Consider the following 16,692-nt stretch of genomic DNA (forward strand, 5'->3'; position numbering starts at 1 on the left):
TAAAATCTTGCTAAAAATACAAGAAGAAAGGAGGGAAGAGAGGTGGGAGGCAAGCTGGGGTGAAAAAAGAGCATTTGCTTCACATCAGAACAGACAACTTCAGTTGAACAGAAGGCATTGTTCTCAAAATGTCTTCTGGACACCCCATCACTGTGGAGTTCCTCTGTGCGTTCACCTTGCTTCTTTCCTCATCGCGGTCTGAGAATAAAAGTTTCTACCCTCCCAAACAACTGGTTGCTTTTTAGCTGTAACAATTTTTTTTTAACAGGTACCCCTAGAACTAGTCGAAATCTAGCACATGTCTGAAAACGGGCCAACCAGTGACAGCCCCCACTCTCTGAAAGTTGGCCAATTAACAAGTCTCAGTCCAGTTATCATGCTTCCACGGGTAATGATCAATCGACCCCGAAACACCGTGCTTCTGAAAGCCCACCAGTCCCTGAACTCCATGCTTCTCAGTGCCTGCTCAAGAACTGCAGGCTGCTTTGCTCACAAAGACTGGGCCTTGCAGGTACAGCACAGCTCTCCTTTTCTTAAACAAACAATAAATTCTCCTTTTTAATTCAGATATTGAGTGGCAGCCTCTTACTCAGACAGGTCTTAGAGCTCCACACCTCGAAGGCTCCCCGACCCAGATCAACTGTAGCTCCTTTCCTGAGAGGAATTTTGAAGCATCCACTGTTCAAAGCTTTTCTCTCTTCATCATAAAAACGCTCGTTTGTTCAGTAAACATTGACCACCTTCTCTGTATGAAATGCTATATTAGGCGCGAGAACTGTGTCGTTATTGTTGTCTACTGCCATTGAGTCAGCCCCTAACTCATGGCGACCCCGTGCATTACAGAGCAGAACTGCTCCGTGGAGTTTCCTTGGCTGTAATTTTTACAGAAGCAGGTCACCAGGACTTTTTCCCAAGGAGACACGAGGTGGGTTTGAACCACCAACCTTTAGGTTAGCAGCTGATCAGAGTTGAACACAATAGATGTGATCCCTAAGGAATTTACAATCCAGCAGGAGAGACTGGCAGATAATATCAATAAAGAACGATGATTGCTACGATGGTGGATGCATGGGGGGAGATGGGGTCACACAGTAAGGAGAGCTTAATTTAGTCCATAGAGTCAAGGAAAGTGGCCCTAAGTAAGGCACCCGTAAGCAGAGACCTGAAGTACTAGTAGCCCAGCACAGGGCAGGGAGAGAAAGCATTCCAGATAGAAGGAACAGGATGCCCTAAGCCCAGAGGCAAGGAGGTGTGGCTCATTCAAAGAAGTGAAAGAATTCAGTATTGACCCAAGAGGTGGTGACAGACAGGAAGATGGCAGCCAGAACAGGAAGGAACCTGTGTATCACGTTAAGGATTTACTGCTTCATCCAAAAGACAGCAAGAGAAGCCACTGAAAGGTTTTTACGCAAAAGGTGATGTGATGAGATTTACAATTCTAAAAGATAACTCCAGCCAGGATAAAAAATGTGGAAGAACAAAATTAAAGTGCTCATTTGCAATACCATAAAAGATGTGGTGGCTTTGACAAGGATAGTCTTCATGGAAGAGAGATAGAGCTGAATTAGAGACATTTGGGAGATAAAAGTGTGAACATTCTACTCTGCTCCTAAAAAAAAAAACCATTGCTGTCGAGTAGCAACCCCATAGGACAGAGTGGAACTGCCCAACAGGGCTCCTTTAGAAGGTAAAGGTGCAAATAGGATAGAACATTGCAAGGCATTAGAGCTTGACAATCCTACCAAAAACCAAACCCACTGCCGTTGAGTCTCATACAGACCCTATAGTGACCCTACAGGACAGAGTAGAACTGCCCCATAGGGTTTCCAAGGAGCAGCTGGTGGATTCCAACTGCCCACTTCTTGGTTAGTAGCCAAGCTTTTAACCACTGCACCATCAGGGACCTGATATTACCAAAACCCAAAACCATACCCACTGCTGTTAAGTCGATTCCAACTCATAGTGACCCTATGGGACAGAGTAGAACAGCCCCAGAGAGTTTCCAAGGAGCACTCGGTGGATCCAAACTGCCAGCTTCTTAGTTAGCAGCCATAGTATTTGACCCTTATGCCATCAGGGTTTTTAGATCCTACCAAAGGACTTTCTTAGCTATGCTGTCGATAAATCCTGCCCATAACAGCCATGGTGAAGCTTCTCTTGTTGTAGTTATTTTGTTTTGTTCCTAACATAATAATCAAAGCAGCTCAACAGAAAGCTTAAATCTATTTAGATAGCTTTTTCAGCTGGAATAAAATGTAGGAAAAAAAAAAAAAAACAGCAGTCAGGAACATTTCAACACCCTTTTTACTGTCCCAGACCACAATTCTGTCCGCTCTCATTCTCAGACTCGAGTAAAATTAGCATTTCTTGGCATCTCCTTTTTCAGGGCGACTCAGACTTCTGCTTCAGTCCTGTCCTGGGCACTCACCTCAGTTCCAAATCCCTGAGGCTTGTTTCTTATAGCACTAAAGAACCCTGCCCCACAGACTATGCAATATTTTACCTGCGAACGTTATCTAAAACTACTTTCTGCTTTTTCCAGTATGCTGAATAGCCCTCCTATAGAGTTTCAGTATCTTTTCACCCCCACAGGGGAAAATAAAACAACAGAAAGATTCTGGCCATGTGGTAATCCTATCAGTGTTACACTATTTGAATGTCTCCCCCCTACCCTCCCCCCTCATTTTCCCAAATCTTAGTATCAGCTCTTTCTCATTTGGGAAAATAAAAACAATTTAATTTACATTGAATTGTTACTGAGAAAACAACATTCACCCAGCCTTTCTACTTCTGATAAACTAGTTTTAAAGGAAGTTGGAATTACAAAATCAAATTTGCCAAGTTTTTTTTTTTTTTTTTTTTAATGCATTTAAACAGGGCTGGAGGTTTTCACCCTGACTTTAAGGAGCCTTATCACTCACCCCTTCACTCTTCACTCCCATTCATCAATCCTGCTTTTACTAGAACATGGAATGTATGGTTTCTTTCCGTTAGTTCTCCCACTCGCCACTGGCATCTCCCCCAGGTGGTGTGAACCAAGCCAACCAATCAGGAGAAGACAACTGCCAGCTAGCTGCCTACGTACAGCCAGGATCTGGGAGCTCATGGGATCCTCTGCAATTCTTCTGCCATCACTGGGGTCCAGGACACACAAAATTGACCCCTGAATGCTCCCCCAAACGGAACACTGGCAGAAGCCATAGCTAGACATGGCAGGTGTGATGGTTAATTTTGTGTGTCAACTTGGCCAGGCTATGGCTCCCAGTGGTTTTGCCAAACATTAGACTAGTTGCTGTTCCATAATGTAATCTAATGCAATGTGATGTAATCAACCTTCCACACCATAATCAATCAATGAGTTGAAAGAGGAGTTCCTTAGGACGTGGTAGGCCTGGAGACTTTAAATAGATATTTTGGCAGAACTTGTTCTCTCTGTCTCTACTCTGCACTCTTCCCCTTGTCTGCTCTACAGATCTTGGGGGGCAGCCTGCAGCCTAACCCACAGACTTTGGACTTGCCAGCCTCCACAATCACGTGAGCCAATCCCTTGAAGTAAATCTCTGCAGTTCGATTATTTTTGTGTGTGGCCTTTCTAGCCAAGGTCTAGTAACTCCCACCCAGGTGATTGTGTGATAGGGTAATTGTGGCCTAACAAAGGGATTGGTCAGTTTTGCCTTAAAAGAGAGCCAATCCCAGAAAGCCCACCACCACCAAGGAAGGCGAGACCAGCAGGAGAGACCAAGCAGCAAGAGACAGCTCGGCAGGCTTCCCAGCCCACAGAGAAAAAAACCGAGTGCCTTTGGGGAAAGGCCTAGGGCCAGGGAGAGGCGTGTCTGTGAGCATGGTTGGGAAGAGGCTGTCCTGATGAAAGAACTGTAATGTGGGTGTTCTTGCACCTGAATTGTAGCTGTTATTTCCCTTATATTAAACCCCATAATCATGACTATAGTCTTTGAGTTCTGTGTGGCCATCGCAATGAATTATCAAACCTAGCAGAGAAGTACGGAGTGCTATGGGAGGGACGGCTGGTGTCAGAGTTGGTAAAAATGGCAGAGAGAGAAGGCATGGCTGACCTCTGCCTCATAACAATCAGCCTTGGGCTGTTGATCTTGGTTCCCCTTCCCCCTTGTGGGTTTGGAGGAGATCAGACACTGCCTCCACTCCGTTTTTACACACTCTCTCTCATAGTGTTGCCAGAATCAAGTGAGGTTCTTGCCTCTCACTGGTCAAGAATGAGCAGGTAAGGCACGCAGAGTTTTCCACATGAGCAAAGCTTTATTGAAGAGGCTTGCAAGTGGAGAAGAGGAGAGCCTAAGCTATGAGAAGGGCCTAAGCAACGCATACTCCCATCTCACAGAACAAAAGACTCGCCTGGGTTTTTAAAAGTTCTTGGGCAGGAAAAGATTCATGTCGTAGGGTAATGCTATTCAGCTATGTGCATCCCCTCCTAATGGAATCAGCTTTGCTCTTCCCCGAAGCATGCTGGGGAGGAATTCAGGAGGGACTTGGGCTAAGGTACAAGGCTGGGAATGGCATGGCTGGGCCAGCAGCCAAGGCCGAAGAATGCCTTAGCAACAAGAAGGAAAACATCTGGGCCTGGACGTGAAGTCCCTGGGAACATTGACTGCCCAAGGACATGGAAGAAAACAATGAGCCTTGGTCTCAGCTGGAATGGCATATAAGCTTGGGTCCCTTGCTAGGTGGTTGTGGAAAATACTCCAGCCGGCCGCCACAGGAGAGCAGCTGCTTGCCTGTGTCAGTAAGTTTCCCTGAATAAACTCATGAATCTGGAAAGGGCTACGTGTCAGTTCTTCGGATTATCTGCCAGGATGCACAGCGAGGGTCTTTCCTTGCTGGGGCTGTTCCCCGACACATGTTTATTCATAGGCATAGGCGGGGATATGATAGCTACGGTGCACACGCAGCAGCTTTCTAACATGGCTCCTGTCCCAGAGGCCTCTGGAATTCGTAGCAGGACTTATTATGGGGTGTTGCGCCTGCACCGTCTCTCTCTCCCTGAGTACGATTCCCTGGCTGCAGCCCCTCACTGCCCCTGGTGGAAGGTCACACAGCGGTCACAGGTGGATGTTCTGTCCCTGGGGCTGGTTTTATCTAGCTGCTTCTGAGTATAGCTTCTGAGAGATAACTTTAAAGAAGTTTGCTGGCTATTTTCTGATACTGTACCCCATTGTTCTGGGGAATGGCTTTGTTTCTGCACCCTGGCCCATTTCCTGTTACTTTGTTTGCAGATTTGGGGGCCCCTCTGTTCCCTGTCGTAATAAAAAAAAAAAAAAAAAGCAACTCTATAGGACTGAGAATTGCCCAATAGGGTTTCCAAGGAGCAGCTGATGGATTTGAAATACCAACCTTTTGGTTTGCAGCTGAACACTTAACCACTGCACCAGCTCCACATATGTATACACGCATATGTATACATACATACATATACACACATGTATACACACGTATACACTCACATGTATACACGCATATGTATACATGCATAGGAAACCCTGGTGGCATAGTGGTTAAGAGCTACGGCTGCTAACTCCTGTCTGGAGGTGAGATGAGAAGGAAGAGGGGGACGGGAGCTGGTTGAATGGACACAGAGAATAGAGGGCAGACAGGAGGAGTGTGCTGTCTCCTTAGGGGGAGGGCAGCTAGGAGTACATAGCAAGGTGTATATAACTTTTTGTATGAGAGACTGACCTGATTTTTAATTAATTTATTTATTGTGCTTTCATTTAAAGCACAATAAACATATAAATAAAAAGAAGTCCCCATGAGATCAGACTATTATTCTGACATAACATTACAGCTAAATGAAAAACTATGGCTAAAACCCACTTAACTGTATTGAATATTGTACTAACTACATTATCTGAGCATATAAATGATCTACATTCACCAAAAAAAAAAAAGAGCTACAGCTGCTAACCAGAAAGGTCAGCAGTTTGAATCCACCAGCTGCTCCTTGGAAACCTGAAAAGGCAGTTCTACTCTGTTCTACACAACCAGAATGCTCCTTAGAAGCAAGGATGGCGAGACTGTGTCTTACATACTTTGGACATGTTGTCAGGAGGGGTCAGTCCCTGGAGAAAGACATCATACTTGGCAGAGTACAGGGTCAGCGGAAGAGAGGAAGACCCTCAACAAGGTGGATTGACACAGTGGCTGCAACAATGAGCTCAAACATAACAATGATTGTAAAGATGGCTCAGGGCTGGGCAGTGTTTCGTTCTGTTGTGCATAGAGTCGCTATGAGTCGGAACCGACTCGACAGCACCTAACAACTCTGTTCTATAGGGTTGCTATGAGTTGGAATCAACTCGATGGCAATGGGTTTGGTTTTGGTTTATACACACATGTATACACACATATGTATATATACATACACACACATATATGAATCCTTGGATGACACAAATGGTAAAGTGCTTTACTACTAGCCAAAAGATTGGTGGTTTGAAGCCACTGAGAGGTGCGTCAGAGACAGACCTGGTGATCTGCTTCGGAAAGGTCACAGCCTTGAAAACCCCACCGAGCAGTTTCGCCCTGCCTACACGGGGTGGCCATGAGTTGGAATGGAATCAATGGCAACTAACAATAACAATGTACATATATAAATATGCATATCTCTGATTCTGCTTCTCTAGAGAATCCTGACTAAGACAGCAAGATGGCAGGCAAGTCCACTGAAACACCAGTGGGGAGGCCAAGAGACTTCCACCCACGGCACCTTCTGCCCACGGCATCTTCCGCCCATGGCACCTTCTGCCCAGGGTACTTTCCACCCACAGCACTTTTGTTTAGCAGTCCTTCTATGACCCCTACCCACGTCTCTTGTCATTCACTGTCCAGTCATGACCTTCTCTCTGACCTAATAACTCACAGGAAAAAGAGAGGCCATTGGAGGTAAATTCCCTCCAATCCCTTGGACCTGAAGATTCACCTCCTTCCATATCTAGGATCACCTCTTTCCATTTCCTGTGCCATAGTGCTTCGAGACCCGTTTCTTAGACGCACAAATCTGATCGAATGAGTCCACTACCCAAAACCTTTAATTGTTCCCCAACCAAATGTTTCGTGTGACTTTCCTGGTCCTCCGCAGCCCAGTTCTAGCCAGGTCGCCAGCCTCACATCCTGTCTCTGCACCCGCCCTCCTCTCTGTTCTGGCAACACCGACCTCCTCACGCTGCTGTGAAAACACTCCAGAGACAGGATGTTTTGTCCCTGTGTTTTGACTTGGGTTGTTAAGGTAGTTATTCTACTGGTATGTGCTGGAACGCCTTCTCCCCTTTCTCTGCTTGCAGAGCTGCTTGTCCTTCAAAAATCCACTCAAATGCCACCTCATCACGTCTGTTCCCTGGCTCCTTGCCTCCAAAAACAGCTAACTCTCCCTCTTTGGTCTTCTCACCACAACTTCCCCACCCCCACCCCGACTGGAGCACTGATCGCATTGTGCTTATTCTCCCTGACTCTCCAATATGGCGGCTAGAGCAAGTGGCCCAGTTTGGCCTTAGCCAAAGTTCCCGACCCTTGTGTTCAGAGAGTTACTTGGGGGTTGAGAAAAAAATCACATAAGGAAGAACTTGTAAACACAACAGTAACTTCCCAATGGTTATGGGAGAGGGACCCTGTTCCAGCTAGAAATCCTGGCAATAGGCTGAGCGTGCATCAAGGACAATAGTCTTAGTGACACCTGCGTAGGAGCCCTGCTATGGCAAGGGGTGGGAGATAAGAAGGATGTTAACTGACACTGATCGGCAATAACATCGACCATGTTCTGAGATTCTCCGAGATATTGAGGGCACAACGATGAATATGTCCGAGTGCCTGACATTGGGAAGCTCATAGTCGGGTGTGAGAACAGGAGACAGGTAAGCTAGGTGTAGTAATATCCTAATGCTGTACAGCTGCTTCTTGAGGCAACAACGAAGAGACATAATTACAAAGGATCTAAGGGTTAACGACCTTAAATGCAATAAGCCAGTTTTTCTAGTGATCTCTGATATTTTGCTTAATCTGAAGAAATTTTAATTATATAACTTTTCTAAAGGTTATCTATTAAGATGAGTTCCTGAAAAAAAATCAGGAAAGGTGACTTAGTTTTTGAAATAAATAATAATAGTAATAATAATAGTTAAAGGATCCCTAGGTGGCACAATGGCTAAGCACTAGGCTGCTAACTGAATAGTCAGTAGCTCCTTAGGAGAAAGACCTGGCAATCTGCTCCCATAAAGATTACAGCCTAGAAAACCCTAGGGGCAGTTCTGCTCAGTCCTATAGGGTGGTTATAGCACTTGACTCAACAGCAGTGGGCTTGGTGTTTTTGGTTACGCAGTTGTTCAAAGGAACCCTGGTGGTGCAATGGTTAAGCACTCAGCTGCTAACGTAAAGGTCAGTGACAGAGGGCCAGCAAAAGTGAGGAAGACTTTCAACAAGATGGACTGACACAGTGGTTGCAATGACCAGCTCCCACATACAAATGATTGCGAGGATGGTGCAGGACCAGGCAGTGTTTTGTTCCATTGTACATAGGGCTGCTATGAGTGGGAACCCACTTGACGGCACCTAACAACTAACAATGCAATTGTTTAAAGGAGCCCTGGTGGTGTAATGGTTAAGCACTTGGCTGCTAACCTAAAGGTCCACCAGCTGCTCTATGGGAGAAAGATGTGGCTGTCTGCTTCCATAAAGGTTATAGCCAAGGAAACCCTATGGGGCAATTCTAGTCTGTCATATAGGGTCACTATGAGTCAGAATCGACTCCACGGCAATGGTGTATGCAGTTGTTCATCCCCTTCCTCTTGCCCCAAATGCTTTTCCTGTCTGTCTCAGTCAGCTAGTGCTGCTTTAACGGAAATACCACGAGTGGGTGGCTTTAACAAAGAGAAGTTTAGTCTCTCACAGTCTAGGGGGCTAGAAGTCCGAATTCAGTGCACCAGCTCCAGGGGAAGCCTTCTCACTCTGATGGCTCTGCGAGAAGGTCCTTGTCATCAATCTTCCCATGGTCTAGGAGCTTCTCACCCCTGGGATCCCAGGTTCAAAGGACATGCTCTGCTCCCAGCACTTTTTCTTGGTGGCATGAGGTCCTTCTCCTCTCTGCTCAATTCTCTCTTTTATATCTCAAAAGAGATTAACTCAAAATACAACCTAATCCTGTAGATTGAGTCCTGCCTCATTAATAAAACTGCCTCTAATCCTGCCTCTTTAACATCATAGAGGTTAGGATTTACAACATACAGGATAATCACATCAGATCACAAAATGGTGGACAACTACACAATACTGGGAATCGTGACCTCGTCAAGTTGACACACATTTTGGGGGGACACAATTCAATTCATAACACTATCTTTTTGTACCCATAGACACCCTACCCATTCTTCAGGTTTGCCTCATCTGTCTCCTCCTTTGGGTGATCACCCGTTCTGTACCCTGATGCCCCACTGCTCCAGCTCCTACCCACTGCGGGAGGATGAAGTCCTTCCTTGACTCTCCTTCCAAGGCAGACTGCATAAACTTTTATTCCAGCACATATCCAGGGCATTGTTTTTATTTAGACAATAGTTCCTTGAGTATTCTCCCCATTCAGAACATGATATCTGTAAATGGATGTCCTGGTCCATCACGGACTGTCCCTCTGACTACACCCTTTCATTGCCTTGAAATGCTGGTCAGCCCAGGATAGATGGGGACCCCATTGGCCTCTCTTTACTCTTTCCCTCATACTTCCATCTCCCTGTCCACCTCTCAAAACTTCCCAAAGTTCTTTCCCTGTTTATCACTTCATTTCATCCCAGTCCAATGATTGTGGCTTTAGGTGGAGCAGAGCACTTCCTTTTATACCCCAAGCCCTCTGAGGCAGCAAGAGGTCAGCAGGTCATCAGATGTCAAGCTGGACTGGGGGCTGCCTCGTCAATGTTCAACAAATTGCTCCTTGAGGGCAGGATCTCTCCTAAATTATATTTATGTCCCTCAGTGTTTAGCAAGATGCTGTGAGCATGACATATCTTATAAACCCCCCCAAATTCATTAATTTAATTAATTCTTAGTAAAAAACTAAGATCCATGAAGTACAAAACCTAGAGATATCCAATTCAAAGTATTTACAGTAGATGGAGCTATGTATTTTACTGTGATCTACTCCGTATTTCATGTATCATGTAGGATTATCAATATGTACGTTGTTATTAATCAGCTCATACTTCTTGCTTAGCCATATTCAAAGCCATGGGACTTGCTTGTGCTGTTTATCCTTGTTTGCTATAAATTGCCAGAAAATGCTATTATGAGTTTCCCTAGAAATTGTGCTGTCATTTAAAGGAAGTGATAAAAGTAATAGAAGACATTATTATTTTTTTTTTTTTATTAACTTTTATTTAGCTTCAAGTGAACGTTTACAAATCAGGTCAGACTGACACATATAAGTTTATATACGCCTTACTCCGTACTCCCACTTGCTCTCCCCCTAATGAGTCAGCCCTTCCAGTCTCTCCTTTCGTGACAATTTTGCCAGCTTCCAACTCTCTCTATCCTCCCATCCCCCCTCCAGACAGGAGATGCCAACACAGTCTCAAGTGTCCACCTGATATCATTAGCTCACTGTTCATCAGCATCTCTCTCCTACCCACTGCCCAGTCCCTTCCATGTCTGATGAGTTGTCTTCGGGAATGCTTCCTGTCCTGGGCCAACAGAAGGTTTGGGGACCGTGACCGCCGGGATTCCTCTAGTCTCAGTCAGACCATTAAGTATAGTCTTTTTATGAGAATTTAGGGTCTGCATCCCACTGATCTCCTGCCCCTTCAGGGGTTCTCTGTTGTGCTCCCTGCCAGGGCAGTCATCGGTTGTAGCCGGGCACCATCTAGTTCTTCTGGTCTCAGGGTGATGTAGGTCTCTGGTTCATGTGGCCCTTTCTGTCTCTTGGGCTCTTAGTTATCGTGTGACCTTGGTGTTCTTCATTCTCCTTTGCTCCAGGTGGGTTGAGACCAATTGATGCATCTTAGATGGCCGCTTGTTAGCATTTGAGACCCCAGACGCCACATTTCAAAGTGGGATGCAGAATGTTTTCATAATAGAATTATTTTTCCAGTTGAATAGAAGACATTATTAAAAGCCAAAGATATAATGAAGTCTTCAAGACCCCAACAGATGAAACTGACATTTCGTATCAGGGCAGTTAACTGGCAAATCAGCCCCGCTTGTCATCTTAAAAAAGCAAATCAAAGCAATAATGAAGTATTCTTTTATATATCTATTTCTAAAATAAATACTTTAAATAAATCAAAAAGTTAAGTGATATTGCCCAAATCCACAGCAATTCTGTTCAAACTGTTACATTTATACATTCCTAGCAGTGATGAACATTGGTTTAACTCCCTTGGATATTGACTTGGCAGGAAACATAAAAATAATCACTGTTTTGAATTAGTGATTGTATTTCTGGGAAATTTCAATAATAAACAATTCAAAAGGAAAAACTTAAATTCAAGAAGTTGTTCATTACAGCATTTTTTTCGCAGTAAAACATTCAAAACACCATAATACATAAATGTGAAGTGAACAATTAAGTGAAGTGTAATATTAGAACAATGCAATATTTTACAGCCATCGAAGTATTTCTGTAGCCTATTTGAAAAACAGAAAGTTAATCCCAGCTCACAGCAACCCTACAGGACAGAGCAGAACTGCCCCATAGGGTTTCCGAGGAGTGGCTGCTGGATTTGAACACAGCCTATTCAGAGATACAGAAAAAAAGTGTGGGCAGGGATGAACTGAACACTTCACAATATGAACTTATGTGTATGTTTAGTTAAGCACTTAGCTGCTAACCGAAAGGTTTGCTGTTCAAACCCACCCAATGGCTCTGTGGGAGAAAGACCTGGCCTTCTGGTTCTATAAAAGATTACAGCCAAGGAAACCCTAAGGAGCAGTTCTACTATGTCACATGGGTCACCCAACAACAGCAACATACCTGGCTTAGACATTGTAGAATTTGTACATACGTATAAGCAAGAACTGAAATAAATGGAAAATTGAAATAGTGTATGTCTTAAGTGATTGTTAGTGGAACTTTCTCCTTTAAAATATTTTTGTTGCTGATATTACCTTTTTGCAGTCAAAGAATACAAATAATTACTCCATCCTTTTACTGTTAAGCCAAAGCAAGCAGAAACTTGTTGAAATTCAGTATTTTACATTTAACCAGAAAGTAATAACTTGTACTTGGTTCAAGTCCATCCAGAGATGCATTGAAAGAAAGGCCTGGCAATCTAGTTCTGAAAAACCTGCCATTGAAAACCCTTGGGAGCACAGTTCTACCCTGACACATGGAGGTCACCATGAATCAAGGTTGACTGGAGAGCAACTGGTGGTCTATAAATAGATCAGTTATCTATCTATCTATCTATCTACCCATCTACTTGTCCAACTATCCTTCCATCTGTCCGTCCATCCATCCACCCATCTATCCATCTAGCTAGTTAACTAGCTGTGTATTTATTAAATTGATTCCTGTGATTGTGGAGGCTGGCAAGTTCAAAATCCGTAGGTGGGGGGACAGGCTAGAAATTTCAGCAAATGTGTCCCAAAATGGGTAGGTCAGGTGGTGGAGGATAAAGAAGAAATCTGGCAGGATATCTTTTACAGTCTGGAGGTAGAATCCTCCCTTGCGAAACCCCCAATTTTGCTCTTAAGATTTTCCACTGATTGGATGAGGCCCACCCACATTGTGGAGTGTAATCTGCTTTACTTAAGGCCAGCTGATTTAAATGCTGAACACACGTCGATACTTCCCAACAGCATCGAGAGTAGTGTTTGACCAAACAAATGGGCGCCATAACGTAGTCAAGTTGATTCATAAAATTAAGCATCACAATGTAGTCTTAGAAATCAGTCCTAAAACAGGATCAGAGAGATGACGTATCTTTCAGTCTACTTTTTATGTAGAGAAAGACAAACCTCTGAGATTAGAGGGCAGCAGAGGAGCCAGAATTCCCTGGAGGCTTTCCCAGTGTTTCTGATACCAGCAAGATAGAAATGGGAAACGGCACATTTGTTGTCTTTGGTCCACCCTAGTTCCAACACCTGCGGTGCCCCACCTGCTACCATCAGCTCCCACTTTGGCTGGGGCAATAGAGAAGGTGAAGAAGCTCTCCCATCTCTTTCTTCCTAATCATTGGTCCCTAGTCCCACCCCCGTCATTAGCTAATCTCCTTCCATTTTCAACCAGACTTTAAACTAAAGGCTATAATTGGGTATCTTCTCAATAGGAAAATATTCATTTGGGGGAAAATATTTTTTAGAAGAAAAACTACTCCCACAGTCCACCTTTACTATTGCAATAATTATTGCTATTTTCTCATTACTTTTTAGTCCTCATTTACATGAATGCAGATTTCTTTTCTATATTATAACCAGAATACATACTACTTTGTATTCTTCTTTTTGTATTTGGTTCATAGGATTTTTCCTTATTGCTACTCAAATGTCATCCATTATTTGAAACAACAATATCACATTTCACTAGAGTGGAGACATGATGTCGTAAACCCCTCTTGTACCTAAAAGAGCAAAATATGCTCTCAGCCAGAAAATGGGTAACTTAGAGTACAGGAAAAGCTGTTATAACTACAAACCCCCCAAATTCCATGAGTACACAAGCTATATATTTCTTTCTTTCTTCTGGAAGAGCCTAGAAGCTATCAGGCAGGCAGCCCTAGGCTGGCAACCTCAACATGTGGCTTTAACTTGCAGTCTGTGCCATTTCCCATCTCTCATCCTGAGAGAGCGCTCATGAGGAACCTTTACACAGATCAAGAGGCAGTTGTTCAGACAGAACAAGGGGATAGTGGTTGGTTTAAAGTCAGGAAAGGTGTGCGTCAGGGTTGTATTCTTTCACCATACCTATTTAATCTGTATGCTGAACAAATAATCTGAGAAGCTGGACTATATGAAGAATGGGGCATCAGGATTGGAGGAAGACTCATTAACAACCTGCGTTATGCAGATGACACAACCTTGCTTGTTGAAAGTGAAGAGGACTTGAAGCACTTACTAATGAAGATCAAAGACCACAGCCTTCAGGATGGATTACACCTCAACGTAAAGAAAACAAAAATCCTCACAACTGGACCAGTGACCAACAGCATGATAAACGGAGAAAAGATTGATGTTGTCAAGGATTTCATTTTACTTGGATCCACAATCAACAGCCATGGAAGCAGCAGTCAAGAAGTCAAAAGACGCATTGCATTGGGCAAATCTGCTGCAAAGGACCTCTTCAAAGTGTTGAAGAGCAAAGATGTCACCCTGAAGACTAAGGTGTGCCTGACCCAAGCCATGGTATTTTCAATCACATCATATGAGTGTGAAAACTGGACAATGAATAAGGAAGACCGAAGAAGAGTTGATGCCTTTGAATTGTGGTGTTGGCGAAGAATATTGAACACGCTGTGGACTGCCAAAAGAATGAACAAATCTGTCTTGGAAGAAGTGCGGCCAGAATGCTCCTTAGGGGCAAGGATGGCGAGACTGCGTCTTACATACTTTGGACGTGTTGTCACGAGGGATCAGTCCCTGGAGAAGGACATCATGCCTGGCAGAGTACAGGGTCAGCGGAAAAGAGGAAGACCCTCAACAAGGTGGATTGACACAGTGGCTGCAACAATGAGCTCAAGCATAGCGACGATTGTAAGGATGGCTCAGGACCGGGCAGTGTTTTGTTCTGTTGTGCATAGGGTCACTATGAGTCAGAACCAACTCAACGGCACCTAACAACAACAACAACATCCTGAGAGAAGCAGGCAAAGACCAGGAAAACACTTGTCCAGTTATTTTAAGGGCCAGACCCATGAGTAAAAAGATCCACGACGAGTAGCACACATCAATTTCACTTACATCCTATTGGTCAGAATTTAGTCACATGGCAATACCTCAGCTGGAAGGAAGGCTGGGAAATTATGTGCCCAGCTAAACATATAGGAGAACAGATAATAAGGTACAATTAACTAGCAGTCTGCCATAATAAGATATTTTAAAACTTTTCATCATGGAAAACTTCAAAGATATAAAAAAGTATAATGACCTTCAATGTACCCATCACAAATCTTCAACAACCCTGTTTCATCTCTTCCCCACCCTCACCGTCCCACATTTTTTTTTTCTGGGTTATTTTTAACATGCCATTTTACCCCTAAAAACATCAAAGTACATTTCTGATAATGACATTTTTTACATAATCATCCTGCCATTTTCACACATAACAAAATTAAAAATAATTCCTTAATACCATCTAATTTCCAGTCTGTATTACAATTTCCTCAGCTGTCTAAGTCTTTTAGAGTTAGTTGTTCAAATCAGGATCAGAAGTCCACACATTGCATTTCGCTGTGGTGTCTTGTAAACTCTCTTTTGTCCTTACCACACCCAACCTTACTTTTTAAAATGTCAAACCAGGATATTTTCTTGTACAATATTCCACAATAGGTTTTTTACTTCTGTTGAATGGGGCCCTCAGGAACCATCCTTTAGAATAAACTTCTAGGATTATACAGCCACAGGGTGTGAACATCTCTGTGGCTCTTGCTGATGGCACATTCCAAGGTGTGTAGAACACCGGGTGGCATTTTTAAATTGTGTGCTAATTTAGCATGTGGCAAACATCAGCTCCATTGACATTTGTTAATTTGAAATGTGTAAAGTAGTACTTCCACTGTATTTCTTTAGTTGCCTTTTCTGCTCTCAATTTATTTATGATTCATGGTTTCTTTTGTGTGACTTGGCTGTTCACAGCCTCCCACTAGGCAAATGGTTTACCTCTCAGGCCTCCCTAGATAAGTCTGCAGTAATTTCTTGTTATAATCTTGGCTGCCTCTCATCTTTTTCATCTTGATTCAAGTTTTTAATTTCAGATAACTGTAGATTCACATGTACTTGTAAGACATAATACAGAGAGATCCCGTGTGCCCTTTTTAAAACTGACGTGGTATCAAATGTCACCTAAATTCAAAGGGGGAGAAGCACCGAGATTAGCCTCAACACAAAGCTAATTCCTGTGAAGCGGAGGTCAGACATACCTCCGCTGTCCAACCTTTTTACCAATTCTGACACCAGCCGTCCCTCCCACGGCACTCTCTGCTTCTCTGTTGCATTTGATAATTTGTTGCAATGGCTACAGAGAACTCATAGATCCTACTCACGATTCTGGGCTTTATTAGAGAAGTAACAGTTTACAATTCAGGATCAGGCTCAACTTGGAAGTAACAGAAGTAATTCAGGATGCAGTTCTTCGATCAGGACAGCTTCTTCTCAGCCATGCCCGCAGGCAGCGCTCGGCCCTCAGCCCTTGCTCTTGGTCTCACCTCTGCCCTACCTGGGCAATTGTTACAAAGCTCTTTAGCTCCCCATTCCACCAGGACACCTGCTGCCTGAAGGCGCTCAGCTCTCTTGCTCTGTGGGTGGACGAGCGTAGCCTGCCAGGACCATGCTGCTGCTGTCTAATGCTGTCCTCAGTGTTACAGCCTTCTCTGTCTCCTGGGTCTAAAAGCAACTCAGCACAGGGGCCCTGGCTCTAAACTACGGGCTAGACTCCCAGCTATTCTTCTGGGATTGACTCTTTTTAAGTCTAGGAGAATGGCAAAACTGACCAATCCCCTTCAAGGATTCCTGTACCTTATTTGCATGACCTAC

This window comes from Loxodonta africana, chromosome 10 (genome assembly GCF_030014295.1).
Source record: "Loxodonta africana isolate mLoxAfr1 chromosome 10, mLoxAfr1.hap2, whole genome shotgun sequence".
In the NCBI taxonomy this organism is placed as follows: Eukaryota; Metazoa; Chordata; class Mammalia; order Proboscidea; family Elephantidae; genus Loxodonta; species Loxodonta africana.